This window comes from Desmodus rotundus, chromosome 12 (assembly GCF_022682495.2).
Source record: "Desmodus rotundus isolate HL8 chromosome 12, HLdesRot8A.1, whole genome shotgun sequence".
NCBI classification, from domain to species: domain Eukaryota; kingdom Metazoa; phylum Chordata; class Mammalia; order Chiroptera; family Phyllostomidae; genus Desmodus; species Desmodus rotundus.
This window is the reverse complement of record NC_071398.1, coordinates 27,801,035-27,819,720: the sequence shown is the minus strand read 5'-3', so window position 1 is coordinate 27,819,720 and position 18,686 is coordinate 27,801,035. Positions and strand designations below refer to the sequence as shown.

General features: G+C 51.6%; 1 long non-coding RNA gene across 1 annotated transcript; it reads left to right on the top strand.

Moving 5' to 3' along the window:
• The first annotated feature begins 2,725 nt into the window (after nucleotides 1–2,725).
• Nucleotides 2,726–8,900, top strand: LOC128779585 (uncharacterized). Its single transcript, XR_008425628.2, has 3 exons — nucleotides 2,726–2,806; nucleotides 8,231–8,350; nucleotides 8,475–8,900. It is a non-coding gene; the product is annotated as an uncharacterized lncRNA (long non-coding RNA).
• The last annotated feature ends 9,786 nt before the right edge of the window (nucleotides 8,901–18,686 follow it).

Below are 18,686 nucleotides of genomic sequence, written 5' to 3'. Positions count from 1 at the left end.
CCTAACACAAGTTGATGAAGAAAAGGAATCTGAACCACATCAGAACAAAGACAGAGAACTTTCTCTTTGTCCAGTGCAACTAAGGAGCTCATCAGCAGAACAGAGGGGAAGGCTAAAAATCATCATTGGCCCCTCGCATTAGTACATTTATCCACACATCTGCCCTTTGGTGTCTACGTGATGTTTAATTAACTGCACAAGTAGCTCAATGCTGTTCTCATTCTCCATTGGGAGTTCAAATATCCCCAATCCTTTGTAAAATCTCCAGTTAGCAGAAGGAGAAATACCATGCCTCACTCTTTGAATTGGATCAAGCCCATCTGTGCTTGGCGGTATAGTTGTTGGGGTTCGGAGGGACTGGAGAGGCCGGCTGCGTCCGTAAGAGAGGTTGCCATAGCTGGCTTGTCTCTGCCCGCTGGGGAGACGCTCGCATCTCAGGCACCGTGCTGGGAACTGATGGGGTGTGAGGGGGTTGGGGCATTGGCTGACCAGGATCATAGTAAGCCTTCACCCCAGTGACCTGCCCTTCGTTGTCATCAGTCCTGCCCGTGCATCAATAAATTCCTATTGAGAGCCGTCTTGTAATGATTTGGAATCCACTGGGTAAAATGTCAAGGAAATCGTGAGAGTTCTTTCACATCCAGCTTCAGTGTGTCTGTTGCATTATCCTGATGTACGGCCCTGTGAATCCTGCTGGAAAAGGAAGTAAGTGAGCTGGCGCGAAGCCCTTAGAGGAATGGTTAGGAGCAGGCCTGCATGTGAAACGCAGCATCCCCGCTTATGGGCTGTGTGGCCTTGGTAAGTCACCTAACCTCTCTGAGCCTGTTTTCCTCAGCTGTAACATGGGAATAATAAAATTTCTTATGCGACAGGGTTGCTGTGAGGATGATAAAAAGCTACCCAGCATGCAGTGATGCAAATTATTGTTGTTATTCTATGCTGGTTCCTGAGGAATACTAACTACTTCTTTTCCACTTCTTCCTAAGCCGTCCATTCCAGAATCTTGCCTGAGGTTGAAAGGAAGGGACTCTATGGGCGTGCTAGCAGGGGCACGGTGAAGGCTGTGTGTGTTGGTGCAAAAAAAGAGTTAAAAAACATGGCAGGCCCGGGAGGCCCTCCTTAGAAAGGCCTGCGTACGAGGCTGGCTCTTGGCTGGCGTCTGGGAACTGGCATTGAACTAACTGTTCCCTTCGTTCTGTAACTGATAAGGATGTTTTATTATCATGCCAAAGCTATTTGCACAAACAGTATCTTTATGCCGAACACCTGTTTTCCTTGTGGGAATCTGGAATTGTGGTTCGTGCCAGGCCAAGGGTGCCTCCGAGACCAGCCCCAGCAAAACCCTGGACCTGCGTCTCTAATGGGCCTCCCAGGCCCCAGCGGAGCTTGGTGTTGCTGAGGGAAGGTGTGCTCTGGGCCACCGCTCACGGAAGAGAGGGCACGGGAAGCCCGTGCACGGACTCCGCTCGGCTCCTTGTCCCAGTCAGCTGGGGCTGCTGTAAGGAAATACCAGAGAGCGGGAGGATTAAACAACAGATGCTTATTTCCCACTGTTTTGGATGCTGAAAATACAAGGTCAAGGTGGTTCCTGGTGGGGGCCTGCTTCCTGGCGTGTAGACGGCCACCTTCTCCCTGTGTCCTCACACGAAGGAGGGAGAGGAGCTGCACACCAGCCTCATCATGGGAGTCCTACCCTCCTGGCCTGTCTGAAGGCCCCTGCTCCAAGTGCCTTCATGCTGTGGGGCGGGGCTGCAACCCATGAATGTGGAGGGGACGTAAGACGTAACACTCAGTTGATGCCACTTCACCTGTGGGTGTTCCCCTCATAATCTGGCTGTGCATCCCCGCTCTGTTGCTGAGACAAATCTGAGCCACAAATACAATGGTGTGCTGAAAACGAGTCCTTTCAGTGAATTTTGTGAACGTGGGAACGGTCTTGGGGGCCCCTGACGCAATTTGTGTGTGTTTGTGAGATTCCTTCCTTTTGGTTTCTATTACTTTCATGAGGAACAAATAAATATGCTGTAAGATTTTGTTGAATGAACGTGAAGCCATGGTGTTTTCAGTAATAAGATCACATTCTTGGTGAAGTATCCCCAGTGACAGTTTCCAGCAGCTGCTTGGCTGTGTGGCTTTCTTCCTGCCCCTGGCCCTTGGCCCCAGTGTCCCTCCCCGTGATGATGAGATTGTCAGGACCCACCCCCACCTCTCCTCCAGTGGCTGCAGGCAGGAAACCGGGGGTATCCTGGAGAAAGGCCTCGTCCCTGGAAGGGAACTGAGAGAGAGTACAACGGGAAACTAGAACTCCCTAGTGCAGAGATGAGATTTTGAGCAGCCAAGGAAGGCGCTTCCAGAAGTGGCACCAAGATCCTCCGCCACTGCGGGGGATGTCCTCTCAGCAGTGCCGAGATGACCGGCCGTTCTTTTCAGAAAGGTCACTGCCTGTGTCACATTCACGGTCCCAGCAATCGTCTTGGTTACGCTCATGAATGAGAGAATCAGAATGGGGTGATTTCAGCAAGCAGACTGGACAAAAGGACACATTGCCAAAAATGCAAATCCAGCAGCCAGATTGCCCATAAATTTGCAAGCTGGTAACACTTTGTGTTTCTTTGTTCTAGTTCTTGCCTGTCTGCTCGGAGGGCGTGTTTGTCCAGAGTTGCCAGAACTGGCAGGATGGAGGCAGCATTCACATGGGACTATGCGCCTCTCCCAGCCTGTGAAGTCGTGATGGATGAGCGAATGAACGAGAGCAAGAGCAGCTGTGGCTGTTAGGAAAGCAGCCCAGGATCCCAAAGGACAGCAGGTCGGGTGAAAAGGGAGGAGAGCATAGTGGGTAGAACAAGGGCCGTGGTGTCAGACTTGGTCTCCCTGGCCTGCCTTGGCCACAGTGAACTTGGGACCTCTATGAGCACCCGTTTCCTGGTCTGTAACATGGTTTCTACTTCAGGGGGCGCTGTGAGGATGAAAGGAAGTTATTCTTTTTTTTTTTTGATTTTTTTATTTAAATATATTTATTGATTATGCTATTACAGTTGTCCCATTCCCCCCCCCACTCTGCTCCATCCTGCCACATTCCCCCCCCATAGTTCATGTCCATGGGTCATACTTATAAGTTCTTTGGCTTCTACATTTCCTACACTATTTTTACCCTCCCCCTGTCTATTTTCCACCTATCATCTATGCTACTTATTCTCTGTACCTTTACCCCCCTCTCCCCCTCCCACTCCCTTATTGATAACCCTCATGTTCTAGTTGTTTGCCTAGTTTGCTCTCGTTTTTGTTTTATGTGTGGCCGTTAATAACTGTGAGTTTGCTGTCATTTTTACTGTTCGTATTTTTTACCTTCTTTTTCTTAGGTAACTCCCTTTAACATTTCATATAATAAGGGCTTGGCGATGATGAGCTTCTTTAACTTGACCTTATCTGAGAAGCACTTTATCTTCCCTTCCATTCTAAATGATAGCTTTGCTGGATACAGTAATCTTGGATGTAGGTCCTTGCGTTTAATCTTGGGTAATGTAATTATGATGTGCCTTGGTGTGTTCCTCCTTGGGTCCAGCTTCTTTGGGACTCTCTGAGCTTCCTGGACTTCCCGGAAGTCTATTTCCTTTGCCAGATCGGGAAAGTTCTCCATTATTTGTTCAAATAAGTTTTCAATTTTTTGTTCTTCCTCTTCTCCTTCTGGCACCTCTATAATTCGGATGTTGGAACATTTCAAGGTGTCCTGGAGGTTCCTAAGCCTCTCCTCATTTTTCCAAGTTCTTGTTTCTTCATTCTTTTCTGGTTGGATGTTTGTTTCTTCCTTCTGGTCCATACCATTGATTTGAGTCCCAGTTTCCTTCTCATCACTATTGGTTCCCTGTACATTTTCCTTTGTTTCTCTTAGCATAGGCTTCATTTTTTCATCTGTTTTTCAAACAGATTCAACCAAGTCTGTGAGCATATTGATAACCAGTGCTTTGAACTGTGCATCCGATAGGTTGGCTATCTCTTCCTCGCTTAGTTGTATTTTTTCTGGAGCTTTGAAGTGTTCTGTCATTTGGGCCATTTTTTTTTTTGTTTGTTTGTTTGTTTGTCTTGGCGCGTCTGTTACTTTAAGGGGCGGAGCCTTAGGTGTTCACCGGGGCGGGGTAATGCTGGTGGCTGCGCTGTGATGCTGTACGTGGGGGAGGGGCTGAGCGGGAGCAATGGCGCCCGCCTCACTGTCCTCCGGATTTCAATCTTTCACTCCGATACCCACAATCAAACTGGGCCACTCTGGTGCTTGTTCCCGAGTAAGTGGGCCTGTGCACACTCTAGGCCCCTGTGGGTCTCTCCAACAACCTCTCCTGTGAGGCTGGGAGTCTCTCCTGCTGCCCCCCCAACCCCCAGGGGCGCTTTCAATCAGAGGTTTGAGGCTTTATTTCCCCCAGCTGGAGCCCTGGGTTGCGTGGTCTGCTTCGCTGCCCGCCGTTCGGCCGGTTTATCTGTGGGCGAATGTGGTGCCGCAGGGTGCTACCCGCCACTCTGAGTCCAGCGCTCTGGGTTTATCTGTGCAAATGTGGGGCCGCAGGGTCTGCTAGTGCTCGGACTGCCTGCGCCATTTGTTCCACACTCCGCCAGTCTCAGTCCCGCCACAGCCACTCGAGTCCTCTCCACCCCAGTGCCCATCTTCGCCCCTCCTACCAGTCTGGATGTGTTTATTTTCTATTTCCTTGGTGTTAGTCCCCCTTGCTGTTCGATTCTCTGTCAGTTCTGGTTGTGCGAGGAGGTGCAGTGTGTCTACCTACGCCGCCATCTTCGAAAGGAAGTTATTCGTACCAAGCGCAGGCACTGCCATTAACCACTAGCTCCTCGGGGTCCATCACAATTGAGTGCTGAGGGTGTGGTGCTGCTTCCTTCCTGTGGGCACAAAGAAGCACGGGGCGGGAGCTCACCTACATCTAGGCCAATAATGTCCCTGAGACTTTACTTTTTATTTATTCCCAACAAGAATCTTGTGAGGCAAAGCTTTGCAAACTTAAATGTGCACACCTCTTTCCTGGGGATCTTGTTAAAATGTGGATTCTGACTCAGCAGGTCCAGGGGTGGGGCTGAGATTCGGCATTTCTAACAGATTCCCAGACCACGCTGACACTGCTGGTCCACGAGTACACTTTGAGTGACAACAAGGTAGGCAAGCTTACTGTGCCCATTTCGCAGGCGAGAAACTGAGGTTTGGCAGTTGGGGAAACCCAGATCTGCCTGCTTCTAAACCTGTGCCCCCTCTCCCAGGCTACTGAAGGTTTCTCAGTGACCAGATAACATTCTGATTGCTATAGGGCAGGAAAGTAAATCAGAGAGGGGTGGGCAGCATGGATTCGAGGCAAAGAGAATGAAGGAGGGGTGTTCTAATGTATTAGAACATTACTGAAGCAATTGAGGTGGGAGAATATACAGCCTGAGAATAGTGTGTGGATAGAAAGGTAACAGATACAGTGAAGGGTTTTTTTTTTTTTGGACAGAATTTTATGGTTTCATTAACACGAACACAGTGTGCACACAAGCTGTCTCTTCATTTTCTTTGCTGCTCAGCCTGGCATTGGGACTAGTGAAGCTGGGCTGCTCTTCTCTCGGTGGCCTTGCAGTTGTGAGGGGAGATGTCGTGAGCTGTCTCAGCACAGGAAGGTCTGTTGCTCGGCAGCAGCACTTCAGGCTCCTTGGCGTGTGAACCAGGGGCTCCCAAAAGCCCCCAGGCAGCACGTGCTTTGTTTTCTTGTTGTGCTGTAACCAGTGTCGGGCATCAAGAGCCGGCCCTTGAATCTTCTGCACACCCTCTTGTCTCTGGCGCTGGGGTTCTGCCAGTCACACTTAATTTTGACAGACTGGTCTGACTGATGCTGGGTGAAGTTCTTGGTCCTTTTTTTGACGATCTTGGGTTTCATGAAGGGTGTGACGGTGGCCACGATGCCGAGTGGGAGATGGCTGCCCCTTCTGTAGGTGGCACCAAAGAAGAGCTGCAGTGAAGTTTTGAAAGTAGGACCTGGAGTGTGTGGGTGAGGAGAATGAGGAGCCTTTTGGCCAACTCAGGGTACAGGGGGTCGTGAGCAGCGTTGAGTCCAGGTAAGCTGTTTGCATTAGGCAGGGTCAGCAGGAAAAGGCAGTGCACCCAAAGGGTACCTCAAAACAAAAGTAATGAAGGGTCTGTTCACAGAGGCTTGGGCAGTGGAGCGACCAAAACAGGACTGAGACACTCCCACAAGCCCCCTCCTGCGGCAGGGAGCCACTGCCTAGCCTGAGTGGGGAACAGGGGAGAATCTGCCAGCACTGCAGCATCAGAGAGAGGTGGACAAACAGCAGCCATGGCCTTGGTCAAAGAATGAAGCCACTGCCAAAGCAAGCCCAGTGTGGACAGAGCTCAAATATCCTGTCTCCTCTCTCCTCCCTGCCTCTCGTCTCCTGCTGTGCTTCCCATTGGCCAAATCCAAGGGAGCCCGAGGCATGAGCTCATGGAGATCAGCCACTGGGGCCACAGGGTGGAGAGTGGGTCTGGAGAATAACCAGCAAGTCCTTGAATACCAGATCTGCTGCTTACTAGATGGGCAGACTTGGGCCAGAGAGTTATCATCTCTGAGCCTTGTTTTTTGTGACTGTAAAGTGGAACTTATAATAGTACCTTTCCCGTAGGGTCATTGCAAACATTCAGAAAGATGATGCACATTCTTGTCTCTTATAACAACTCTGCTGATCAGGAAAGAATCTTTGGGAAAAGAAAAAGGGTTTCCTTCTGATATTGAGAGTTTAAGACATAGTGGTTCAGCTGGAAGTGTCAGCAGTCCAAGTTGGAGTCCTATTTTCCAAATAAAAAGACCTCTAGGCCTCTGTAATGTAGTCCTGACCCAGTCCTGAGTCACTACCCCCATGCTGAAACAACTGTCTCCATTTTGATGGTTTAAACAAAGTGCAGAGGCTATGAAAATGCTACTTTATGTGTCTTTGGCTGCATGTCCTCTGATGTCTGTTGGGGAAATAGCAAAACGTCCGCAGTAGGCAGGAAACTGGAAAACTACACCTTGCTCCTGTCACCGTCCTCAGTGAAAGACTCCTCCACATTCCCAGATGCACATTCCAGAAACTCAGTGACTGTGCCCTCTCACCCTTACATCCAACTCATCACTAAGTCCTGTCGATTTTATAAAAGTGCTCACTTACATTCCAAGCACTGTAGTCCAAGCCCCTGCATCCTTCACTAGGTTTCCACTCTCCCCATTGGTTATCCTCACAGCAGCCAGGGTGAGGTCTCTGAAATTCAAATCTTAGCATGCCACGTCCTGTGGAAAACTTTTGATGACTTCCCATTGCTCCGAGAACATTTGTTCTACAAGGCCTCTCATTAGCCAGTCTCGATCATGTCTGTGGCCACTTATCCTGACCTGCTCACTCAGCTAACACTTGCTTCCTTCCTATTCCCCAGACCCAGCCCTCTCTCCTCCTCAAGACTTCCTGCATTCTAGGCTGATTTTCTCTATCATCCATCCTCCTTCCCTTCTCTCAGTTTTATCTCCCACTTCCTTGGGGAGCTCCCTGGCCTCCTTGGCTAGGTCCCACCCTTGGCTACACTTTCACCTGTCCCTGTTGTATTTTCCTTCACTGCACTTGTGATTAAGTGACACATGGTTTGGTGGTATGTGGCCATTTAGAACGTTCTGGTGTCAGTAACTATGCCCTCTGTTTGCCAGTGCCTAGCACAGTGCCTGGCATGTAGTAGGTGCCTCAAGAAACATTTTTTGAATGAATGAGTGAATGAACAAATGATTAAGTGAAACAGGCTCTCCATAGGCCCCTTCAATCCCCAGCTCTTAAAACTTAAAATTCATGGTGTCAGCACTCAGAGAGGCTGACTCTAGCTTTCTCTGTGAGGGAGTTCATACCCAGGGCGGCTTTGGTGTTGAAATGAGGGAAATTACCCACAGACACAGCTGTGGCTCCTTTATGGCTTTTTGAAAAGTCATAGTCATAAATCAGAAGCCCTCGTGCACCGCACATGGATGTCTGCCTGGGAAGCTCTGATCCAGGGGCTGCATTGTCCCTTGCAAATTAACTCCAAGGTGAGGTGGTGTGGTTTGGTGGGAGTATCAAATTGAGCAGAAAACAGAAATATCAAAAGTTAACCTTTGTTAGCACTTAAGAAGAGCCAGGCACTATTCGAATAGCTTTGCTTATTTAACAGCCACGTTATGAGACAGGCCTTACCATCCCCATTTTATAGATGGGCAAACTGAGGCCAGTGGAAGACCTAGCCCAGGTCACACAGCTAGTGGATCTGCAGAGCTCGGCTCCTGGCCCTCTCTCCCTCTTTACCTGGAGGCCCTGCTGTCTCCAGTTGCAGGTGAGCACCAGCTTTCGGATGCTTTGGCCATGGGGATTTTTGTCCTTAAATTTGGTGAGTTTTGATCCTGCTCATGAGCCAAGCCTGCTTCTCCTTTTTTGTGTTTCCTTTCTTTTCTCTGTAGAAGAGGATAAGTGATTAAGCACATCAACTCCAGAAGAAAATGCTCAGTGCGAGTCCCAGCTCAGACACCCTCAGTGTCTGTGCCTCAGTTTCCTCAGATGTAATACTTGGATAATGCCTGAAGCTGCCTCGTGGAACTGCGGACATGATTAAATGAATCAATGCTGGTGAAGAGCTCAGATTGTACCTGACACAGAGTAAAAGTGCTTTGTGTGTTCGGTGTTACTGTATTTTAAAGTAACAACAAGCCTATTTGCCCAAAGTATAAGCCTTGGTTGGAAAATTCTTTTAATAGGTTCCTAGGTGGCCAGATGAGCCACCTGCTCTGCTTAGAAGTAGGAGACCCAAGCTCTAGCCCTAGACCTGCCCTTATCAGCTGTGTGACTTTGCACAAGTGACTAGCTCTTTCTGAGCATCAGTTCTTACATGTGTGAAATTAGGTGTCGTCCTTTCCCACAAGATTTCTAAACATTCAAAAAAAGAATATACTGTTCAAAAGCAATGGCTGGACCCAAGAGTCTCTTCTTTATAATCAATTATCTAAGATTCACACAGGCGAATGAAATAACAGAGAAGCAATCGTGTTTCTCTGAGCTGGGCGCATGCCACCACTGGAAAGCCCTGGGAGTCTTTAACAGCACAGTCTCAAAAGTCACAGCCATGATCTTTTCCCGTGTTCCACCTCACAGGCTGTCGAGGGGCCGGAACTGTCATCTTTACAGTGGGGCTGGCCATTGTGCTGAAAGAACATCGGGAACTCTGCAGAGAAAACGATATTCCAGTGGTTCTCCGAGGCCTGCGGCCTTCACCACAAATGCGCTGAAACTCGGGCTGCTTGTGCCCACTCTGGGGCATCTTGTGGCTTCCTCCAGCTGGAGGTCCAGGAAGGTGTGGGTGTTTGACCAGCTGGACTGGGGAGCTGGACTGTGCTTTCTCAGAGGGATTAGTGCGGAATCTGCTTATGATCTCAGCTTGGTCGTGCTGCTGAACAAAAGGTGGAAGCCTAGTCATGGGGCCAGTGTGGCTTTGGGAGGTGAGGAGGGAGATGGGGAAGGACAGGAGGGAAGAGAACCCTTTTCTAAGGGTTGAGATGCTTCTCTGCTCACAAGGCTGGAGGCGGGGGCTGCCCACCTGCTGTTGTCTCATTTCCAAGGTCAGGCTTAGCAGAGGGGGTGATGGGGACCAGGGCTAACCTGGAATGGGCACAGCTGCTGAAAGTGTGGTCTGGCGACTGCCCACTGGTCAGGGGCACCTTCCTTAGGTTTCCTGGGCAAATGGTCAGCAATTCCCTGGACCTGCATTTTTATATTCACATAAGGGAGGCTTTGTAGTAACACAAAAGTGAGTTATTAAGGAAAGGTCTTGTAAACATTAAGCTGTGTCCACAGGACAGGGAAAAATATTAACAAAAGAGCATGTGTGCCCTTCTCTACCCTTCCAAGTGTAGGACTGTCGGATTGGCCTGCTCTCAGATCTGTGTAGTTCTGATCAGGAAGTGGGTTTCATTTATATGAGAAAGGGCACAGTGAAAAGACGCAGGAGAGAGGAGAACAGGCCTTCTAGGGGAGGAGAGGTGGGAGAGAGGAGGGAGCAAAGGCGTTAAGGACAGAGAGACTGGGTCAGTGGCTGCTTGCGGTGGGACTCTGGGGAGAGATCTGAGGAGCACAGAAGACGCTTGTCGTGTCGTGGACACCCGTGTTTCTTGAATCTCGTTCCTGTATGTGGAGACACACCTGCCTGATGAGTGCTGAGCTAGAAGCCAAGTTGAACCCTGTGCCAGTTCCGGTCCCACGGTAAACGGATGCCGGTTGGAATTAGACATGCAAGAGATGTATAGAGCGTGAAGCCATGTGATGGAGCTGGGGAGCACCTTCTGCCCACGGTGTGGGTCTGATACCCAAGAAAAGGAGAAGTGAAAGGAAGGAGGGTTGAGTGGGAAGTGCCTCAGCCTACAGGGCAGCAAAGAGGAAGTCTCGGCCAGGCCAACGGGGAAACCCAGAGAAATCCTTTGGAGAAGCCCCGAAGTGGGGTCAGAAAGGCCTGCTCTGCGGGTGGCTGGGAGCAGAAACGCTGCCAGGGTCTCCCTCGGAGGGAGATCTGAGCAACGTCTCCCCAAGGCTAACACAGACCCGAGAGCACAGGGTAGTTCCAAAGAGGGCGGGTTCTGGAGACAACAGTCTGTTGCCAGAGCCACAGGTAGAAGGTGGGGAGGGGTCCCAGGATGAGGGCAGAGGGGCGCCCCATGGGATGGAGGCAGAGGTTCAGTTTCAAACAGGCTGCCATGTGGGCCACTGCCTCTGCAGTTTCTTCAAGCTGCCCTGGGAGCGACAAGGCCCCGTGTCCTCCCACACAGCCCCGGACAGCAGGGCAACAGCTTTCGGTTACACACCCACGGTTCCCAATGCTGCTGTGCACTGGAACCCCGATGCCTGAGCTCCGCCTCCCAGAGCTTCTGACTCAGTTGTTCTGGGAGCGGCCAGGGTATCAGTTTCCCACGACAGCCAACCTGCCGCCCCGCTGAGAGCGGCTGGTCTACACCCAGAGCTACGGGCAATTTGATCTTTCCACTCAATTCCCTGTAGGATCCAACGGATAGCCTGTCAGTGCGGGTGTGTGCCCGTGCACGTGTCCCACACACCCATGCATGTGTCCCAGCTCGGGAGCCCCCGAACCTGGACACTGAGGCTTTGGGACCCTCAAGTTCGGAGACCCTTGTGTTCAGGACGCCTGACCAGGCCAAGATCCTTTATATCTAGTGCTCCATGTTTTTGGTTTTAAGGATTTATTTTTTAGAGAGAGGGGAAGAGAGGGAGAAAGAGAGGGAGAGAAATATCTATCGGTTGCCTCTTGCAAGCCCCTAGCTGTGGACCTGGCCCATACACGGGCATGTGCCCTGACTGGGAATTGAACAGACCAGCGTTCGGTCCTCGGAGCCACACCAGCCACGGCTACTGTTCCATGTTTTAAAAAGCACTGCTAGACGAACAACCTTTTATCTGGGGCCAGACCATTCCTGGTGGCCTCTCCTGGGTGTTGGCGCCCCAGTTTATTCCATGAAATTGGCCAGCTGGGAGCTGGGAGCTGGGACCGTGTCTCAAGGCCACACCACCACCCCGGGGGTGGGGTGCTGGGTCTGTAGCACCTGGCTACTGCTTCCTGGTGAGGGCTAGCGGCCACGGTGCCGTGCCGCTGTGCCTGAGGGTGTCAGCACCTGTCCTGGGGACTAGGGCAGCCTCCCCCACCAGCTTACAGGGGACTGAAATCTCTTAAAGGAGGACACAGCCTTCCTCCCCCCTAGGTGAGAGAGGAGACTTAACAAACAAAACCCCTCAGAGAGCAGTGACTCAAATCCTCAAAGCTTTGAGCCCCAAAGCAGACCAGGCACCAGGCCTCAGTCCTGGTACCTGTGCACTCGAACTTATTTGGAAGTAGGGTCTTTGCAGATGTAATTAAGGAGCTCAAGATGCACTCATCCTGGATCAGGGGCCTTAATCCTGGCTTACCCAGAGGAGGGTGTGCACTACAGAGGACAGATTGGAGTGAAGCACCTACGCGTTCCCTGACACCGATGGTCACCGGCTGCCACCGGAAGCTGGGAGAGAGGCCTGGAATGGACTTTCCCTCAGAGCCTGAGAAGGAACCAGCCCTGTCCCCTCCTCCACGTTAGACGCTGGTCTCTGGGACCGTGGGGATAAATTCCTGTTGTTTTCAGTCGTCCAGTCTGTGGTATTTTGTTACAGCAGCCGTGGGAAATAATACAAGACCTAGTCCAGAAAAATCCAGCTTCAACCCTAGAGAGTGATCGCTAACACCTGTCTTCTGAAGAAGGGGCGAGGCAGGTAGAGGGTGGAGGCACCACGCTCACTCACTGTGCTCTGCATTTTGCCCTTAGTGAACCGTAGGTTGAGGGATGCCCTAGAGGGATGCCTGGTCCCAGGGGACCTTGTTAAACTGCACATCCTGAGTCCACAGTCTGGGGCGGCCTGAGGTCCTGCATCCCCAGCAGGCTCCCAGGTGATGCTGCTGAGCTCTGGGCAGTGAGACCTCAGGGCTATGTGTGTAAGTGCGCCTCGGACCACGTGTGTGGCATCACCTGCGGTTCCTGACCTATAGACCCAGATGCTCCGGGTCAGGGCCTGGATTCTGCGTTCACCCACCTCCCTGGCACAGCCTCACAACCACTGGATTTGGTGTCTGGGGTCGGCAGGCTGGGAAGACAGTGGCCCCTGGGGGAGTCTCAGGCCCTTTCTTATTGGACTGGAAAAAGAGCACCCACGTTTTTACAGACCCCACCTGTGCCCTGCCTTGTTATAGTAAGACTTAGGTTCATTTAATCATCAGAACAACTCCCGGGAGGCAGCTTCTATTCTTACCCCCGTTTTGCAGATGGGAAAACTGAGGCCTGGAGAGACAAAGCATCTTAATGTCCTATACACAGAAGTGGCACAGTCAGATCCACAGCCAGCTCTCCGATCACACTCCCCTGGGTCTCAGCAGAGCTCTACTTAAGGCCAGTGCTTCTCAGGCTTTAATGTGCCTTCCAGTCGCCGGGTGAAAATGCGGGCGCTGGCTCCCAGGTGGTGACACTGTCGCCCTCAGGGGAAAGCATCCCTGGCGTGGGTTAGGAGCCATCTGCAGGGCCCAGCTGCAAATTCGCTTAAGAGATGAAAGACCAGGCACCTTGGGAAGGTGGGCCAGGGCAGGCAGGCGCCATCCTGCTTTCCAGCCATTTTAACACCTGGACACCTGGGTCACGGGACCACTGGAGTGATCGAGTCACAGAGCCATTGGCATTTAATAGAGCTAAGAGACTGTGAGCCCTTGCTAATGGTTTCTTTGAAAATGAAACAGCTGCCCAGTTTCCTCGTTACTCTCATTAGGCACCTGCTTGTAATTACCTTTTCTGAGCAACACAGTGGCCCTACCTAAGGAGAATGGAAAGCTCGCTCTACATTGGGAACACCTGGGACAACAGGGCCCCTCATTAGAAACAGAATGGGGGGACCTGGTGGAGCCCCTCTTTACAAAACGACGCCTGGGGGTGTGGGTGGGTGAGTGACCTGAGCTGGCGGGGCGCTTGCACGTGTGTGACCCTGGCTCCCTTCGTCCCTTGAAGAATCCTGCTGAAAACCAGGTGGCGACGAAGTCCTCGCAGGTCTGTGGTCGCTGAGAAAGGCCAGCTGTCTACAAAACCGTGCTTCGGTTGGCTGCCTTTTAAAAACCTCTTTCTAAAGACTTAAGGGCTAAAATGATTTTACTTTATGAAACAGAGGCAGTAATAAATGTATTACCCTTTTAAAAATTTTCCTTAGTTGATAAAATAAGCCGGAGCCTTGTTTCAGCCTCGACGTTTTAAGTAGCCTGTGCAATCCCCGGGTCTGGGGCCTCAGCACTCAGCCCTTGGCATAAATTACGAGATGTTAAATGCAGCGCCACCCATTAAATCGAAAGGCAGGAAACAACCAACATGCTCACCCGTCGGGGACTGGCTCAGTTATCACTCTCAGACGGTGGCATGTTATGAAAATAGAGATTTGTGTGAGCTCCATGATATATTGTTAAGTGAAGGAACAAGACAACATGTGAACTCTCTGGGAAAAGCCTCAAGAAGCTTCCGGTGGTGGCTGCCTCTGGGGAGCAGGACTGGGAACCGAGGTGGAAAGGAGATTTCCTTCTTAGCACATCCTCTCTTGGACTGTTTGAACTTGTTACTGTGTTCGTGTATTCATGTTTGGACAAACAAGTTAATTAACCAAGGGAATGTCTGGGATCATGGTTAGGTGGAGATGCTAGTTAGGAAGTCCAGAAGGAAATGGCTTGTGGCTGTGGATGTGGGATTTTGCTTCTTGGCCTCTCAGCACAAAGAGAGCTGAGCGGCAGCTTTTTGCATCCCCAGGCTGGTTCAGACAGAGGCTGTTAGACTGCACACGGAGCTCGGGGCCCACACCCCTTTTAAGCTCTGCTTCTGAAACTTGAGGTGCATCTGTATTACCAGAAAGGCTCCTTACAACACAGCTTGCTGGGTCCCGCCCCAGTCTGACTCAGGAGGTCCACCTGGGGCACGAGTTCTCACATCTCTCACCCGCTCCCAGGTGATGTTGACCTGCTGGTCCAAGACCCCCGGTTGAGGACCACAGCTCAGACTGCCAACCCTGGTGCCGGTTATTTCTTCCCCAGGGAACTTGCTAGCCCTTTCCCACACAGCAGCGGGCAGCAGGTGGGGCTTCGTGGGCCTGCTAGGTTGTGAGTAATGGAAGCAGAACGGGGAGTCCAGTCCGGCTGCAGCTGGGCCCCCGTGGGAGTGCTAAGAGCACCCGCACCTGAGCCCCATCCAGACTGGTTAAGTGAGGCCCTTTCACTGTGGGTTCAGCCACAGGTCATTTAAAAAACACCGCAGGCAAACTGTGAGTATGGACTGTGCACAGGCGTCCTGTGGCTTCCTGAGCAAAGCACCCCAGGCCGTGTGGCCTAAACAAAAGTGCGCTGTCTCTCAGCACTGGGGCCGCAGTCCACCTCACGGAGGCTCTTGGCAGGGTCGGCGTTGAGCCAGGCCTCTCTCCCGGGCTTGCAGATGGCCCTCTCCTCTGGTCTCTTCACATCCTCCTCTCTCTACACGTCCGTGTCCGTGTCCAGTATTTTAAAATAAGGATGCCAGTCCTGTGGGAGCCAGGGCCCCCCTAATTCAATGATCTCATCCGAATTAATTATACCTGCAATGACCCTATTTCCAAATGAGATCGCATTCTGAGGATCTAGGGGTTCGAACTTCAACCTATGACTTTTGGGGAGAACAAGTCAACCAATAGCAAGTAGTGCGTAAGTTTGCTTCTCAAACTGTAACATGCATCTGGATTGCTTGGGGCTTCAGTTAGACGCAGAGCCTGGAGGTCGGGGCGAGGCCTGGCACTCCGCATTTCTAACTGGAGTCCGGACTGTGATCAGATTATGGTAAGGAGTTATTAATTTTGTTAGATGTGATCGCGGTGTGTGGTTGGGTAAGAAAGCGGCATACTTTACACCCAGATGCAGGCAGACATATTAAGGTTGACCACCATGTTCCTTCAAGGGCTCCCACGAACAATAGGAAGGACAGCAAAATGTTAGCAATTGTTAAATGTAGGTGTCGGGTGTAGGGAGGTTCATTTTATTAGTCGGCTTGTCCTCATGTTAGGAATTTTTCCTTAAAAAAGGAACAGCTTTCTAGGTGACTCTAAGATGTAGTGGAGACTCAGTACCTCCGGGATGGATGGAAAGACAGATGGACAGATGGGGGGTGGGGGGTAGAGGATGCCTGGGCGCTGGCCCCAGGGCCCACTCCTGAGCTCTGTAACTGGGGACGGTAGCTGTGTGCATCAGCACCTTCTGTGTGCCAGCATCTGATTTTTATTTTCTTACTGCTGCCACTTCCTTCCCCTTGCGTCCAAGCGAGTTCTGGGAGGTATGAGGAAGGGGGTGGGATTCTGGGATCATCCCCTCCCCTCTTGGGTTTGCCTGCTTTGTGGGGGCTGAGGGCAATTTAAGTTTCTGACCTGCAATCTTTGCTTCTGTGTCCCCAGCCTTTAGCATAAGGCCCAGCACATAGCAGGCACTCAATAAATGCACTGAATAAATGAACAACAGTATACTTACCCTAAAGGCCTGGCCTACTTCAGAGGAGCAGGCTTGGGGCAGTTGGGTGACCAGTCCCAAATGGCTGAGCTGGGTGTGAACTTCTAAGGCAGCGCTGGGAACAGGATTTGAGCCCCACACATTGTTCTCAATTTTCTAGTAGCCGCATTTTAAGAGTGAAGAGAAATGGGCAACAGTAATCTTGACGATACATTCTATTTAACCCAATATAGCCAAGATATTTTTTCAACATGTCATCTCTAGTTTAAAATTATGGTGGGGCAGCAGAAGGAAGATCTTTGTGGTAAAGAAATAGTCCTGTATCTTGATTGCAGTGGTGGTTACACAAATGTACACGTGTCATACAAAGACATAGAATTACGCACACACTTGCACCCATGTCAGTTTCCTGGTTTTGATACTGTATGATAATTATGTAAGATGTCACTGTAGGGCAAAACCGTGTGCGGGTACCTGGGGCCTCCATGTGCCATCTTTGCAACTTCTCGTGAACGTATAATTATCTAAAACTGAATTTTAACATTTTTGAAATATTTTACACCTCAAAATAATTTTTTAACTAAAAAAAATTAAAAACCAAGCCTCTGAGCTCGGGTGTGCACATCTCAGTTTGGGCCAGTCCGAGTGATTGGCAGCCACGTGTGCCTGGTGGCTGCTGCCGTGGACAGCACAGCTGTGGCCTTCACTTCTTCCCTCCAGCGCAGCATTCTTGCAGATGGACTCCTGGAGGCGTGTTCTGGTCCTCTGGTAGATGAGTTACTTACCTTAGATAAGTTACTGCCTCTCTGAGCCTCCTTATCTTTATGTGTAAAGCAGAACTGATAATGGCTTGTTCTAGCCAGTGTTGGGTTCAGTGAGCTGCTGTGCCTGGGGCTCTTACTGGTAATCAGATACCAGTATCGCTGTGTTTGAGACCTCCAACCACAGCTTCATCTGGTTCCCCTGCTGTTACAATACCTACTGCCTCTGGCTGCTGGTCTTCCCCAAGCAACTCATGCCCTGGCAGGCACCTGCTCTCCGTTTAGCTGCTGGGCAGGAAATAGGACGAGGTCCCCCATGTGTCTTTGGCACCTCGCTCCTGGTGGTAACAACACTGTCCTGTCCTGAAAGGTGGCAAGCTGGCTGCTGGCTCGGGGGCCAGACCTTCTGCAAAGATCCTTGCAAAGCCGATTTAGAAACTGAGGACTTCCTCTGTGGGCCTGTTTCGCAGAGGGTGGCAGCTTTTCACCATATAAGGCAATCCCTTGCCACGCGGTGTCTCAGGTGAGCCGCAGCGGCCCTGCACGGTCTGGCTCAGCTGAGCTGAAAAGGCGCTTCCTCCTGAGTGTGTACACCGCGGGCTTAACACTGAGATTTGGACACCTTTTATGGTTTTAGAACAAGAAGAAAGACCTGCGTACCACGAAAGCAGGAACTGAGCTCTATCTTGGTGAGAAACGGCGGGTTGCCCCCCTGGCGACACGACTGCAGAACCAGGATGTGACTCTCACCACAGGCAGGTGCTCACACAGCGCCCTGAGAGAGGCCGGCTGCTGGGCCCACCGAGCGGCGCCAGTCTCCGGAATCAACTGCCATAGGAAGCCCAATGGGGGAGGGGTGGGCTGGGGCAAAACCCTCCACCCCACCCCCACGCCTCCTGAATCCCGGGGCTCATCCTGGGGGGCTTCCTGGCCTCGGACGGGTTAGGTTTCCCCCACTGTCCTTGAACCCTGCCCCGTTTCAAAGGACTCCCCCCTCTCTGCCTCCAGGTCGTCATCCGAGCAGCCGAGGTGGGGGAGGGGAGGGAGCAGGAAGGTCTCGGGGAGGTGGAATTTGAGCTGAGGCCTGGAGGGTTAAGGAGTGGGGAAAGTGGGGACACTTCCATGTGGAGCGGAAGGGACCCTGCAAAGACTGAGCTGGGGAATCGGAAGGTTCCCAGAGCAGGGCCGCCGTGCCTGCGGGGACAGAGGGCTAGGCCCAGGGCATGGGTGGGGGGGGGCTGCAGGGGTCACCCGGGACGGTGATTTAACTCGGTGGGATGCCCCCGATGACCACAAGTTTGCCGGCAAGGACAGAGGGAAGAGCAACCAACCTATCATTCATTCAGCCATCCCTCCAGCACTCCGGCGGCCCAGCCCTGACGAGGATGCAACGCCCGCGCTCCGGGACCCTGCACCTCGGGGCTGGCGCGGGGCAGGTTGGTGTCCTCTCTTCACCCGCCCGGGGGCGCTATTCTTCCCTGGCTGTCCTCTCCTTCCAACACCCCTTTCATGACACGGGTGGAGTTGTACTCGGTTAATTGGAGAGACAGGAAGAGGCAGGAACCCCAAGTATTGTCTTATGCTCCAAACTTCGAAAACTGCTGGGCTGCAAGTCTCCACTTCTTCGTTCTCACACCACGTGACTAGAACTCCCCATTCCGTACACTGTCCCAACCCACCGCGAGGGGAGGGGCAGACTATGGTTTTAAAAAAAGGGAACAAACTTTAAAAACGATCCAAAGAGCAGTGTAGAAAAGGGAAGGAGAAAGAGTGACTGGACAGCAGAGAAACTGGACAGACAGCACCTCAGCCAGGTAGGTGATCAAGGTCAACACCCACGTTCG